The sequence below is a fragment of the Notamacropus eugenii genome, chromosome 1 (genome assembly GCF_028372415.1).
Source record: "Notamacropus eugenii isolate mMacEug1 chromosome 1, mMacEug1.pri_v2, whole genome shotgun sequence".
NCBI lineage: Eukaryota > Metazoa > Chordata > Mammalia > Diprotodontia > Macropodidae > Notamacropus > Notamacropus eugenii.
The window spans coordinates 757,963,453-757,964,874 of record NC_092872.1 but is presented as its reverse complement, the minus strand read 5'-3'; the positions used below and the strand labels follow the sequence as shown (position 1 = coordinate 757,964,874).

At 44.4% G+C, this 1,422-nt stretch overlaps 1 non-coding gene across 1 annotated transcript; it reads left to right on the top strand.

Annotated features, from left to right (window-relative positions):
• Positions 1-986: 986 nt before the first annotated feature.
• Positions 987-1,115, top strand: LOC140521902 (U6atac minor spliceosomal RNA). Its single transcript, XR_011973177.1, has one exon. It is a non-coding gene; the product is annotated as a U6atac minor spliceosomal RNA (small nuclear RNA).
• The last annotated feature ends 307 nt before the right edge of the window (positions 1,116-1,422 follow it).

Below are 1,422 nucleotides of genomic sequence, written 5' to 3'. Positions count from 1 at the left end.
TCTCAGATCTGCAGATGATACCCCTCTGATGGGCAAAGATGAAGGATTAAGAATCCTCTTCATGAGAGTGAAAGAGGAGAGCATGAACGTTGGTTTGAAAGCCAGAATCAAAAAATGAAGACCACGGCATCTGGTCCCATCCCTTCCTAGCAAATAGAGGGAGAGGAAATGGAGGCGCTGTTCAATTTTATCTTCTTGGGTCAAAGATCACTGCAGGCAGTGACTGCAGCCATGAAATGAAAAGATGCCTATTCCTTGGAAGGAGAACCAGGACAAGTTTGAGCAGACTGAAAAGTACAAACATCACTTTGCTGACGACAGTCTGTATAATCAGAACTATGGTTTTTCCAGGGGCATCGTATGGCTGTAAGAGTTGGGCCATAGAGAAAACCGAGTGCCTGAAGAATGGATACTTTTTAACTGTGTTGGAGAAGACTTTGGAGAGTCTCTTGGAGATACTTAAATCAGTCAATACTTAAAGAAATTAATTCCGGCTACGCACTGGAAAAATCAATACTGACCTGAAGCTTAAATACTTTGGGCACATAATAAAAAAGATGGGACCCATCCGAAAAGGCCCTGAAGCTGGGAAAGACTGAAGGCAAAAGGAGAAGGGCATGGCGGAGGATAAGATGGATGGATGGCATCATGGAAACAACGACCATGAACTGGGACAGACTTGTAGAGACAATGGAGGTCAGAAGTGCTCGCTGTGCTACCAGAAAGAGTCAGGCACAGCTGAACAGCAACATTAGGCTTATTGATCAACAAGTATCCGTTCAGTGCATGCTTAGTGCCAGGCTCTCGGAGCACCCCATCAAATAATACAGGTAGTGTGGTAGAGGGGCTAGAGTATTGGGTCTTGAGCCAAGAAGGCTTGATTTTGAGTCCTGTCTCAGACACTCACCAGCTGTGGGACCCTGGATAAGTCACCTTCCTCCCTACAGCCTCAGTTTCCTTATCTGCAGGATGAGGAGGTTAGAATTATGTTGTATGGAAAGAGAGGAGCTCAGCACTCCATTTGATAAGTATGAAAGGGGTCCTAATGACCTTTACAACACATACATGGTGATATGATGAACACCTATTCTGTGGCATCTTAAATACTTGTTTTTGAAGCAGTGTGCTGGAGTTGGAGGGATGAAGTGATGAAGTTGGAGTCAGGAAGACCTGAGTTCAAAGTCTGCCTCTGACACTGAATAGATTTGGACCCTGAGCAAGTCACTTAACTCTAAAGCCTCAGTTTCTCTGTATGAAAACATGAGGGAAGCCCCTTACAGGTCTACATTGAAGATCCTGTTATGATGAAAAGCCTTCATGGCAGTCTTTTCACTCAGGAAACCATTCTGAGCCATAAACTCATAAAGCTCTTTTGCCAAAATCAAAATGCATTGCTGGCCACCAAGGTGACCGGAATGTTGT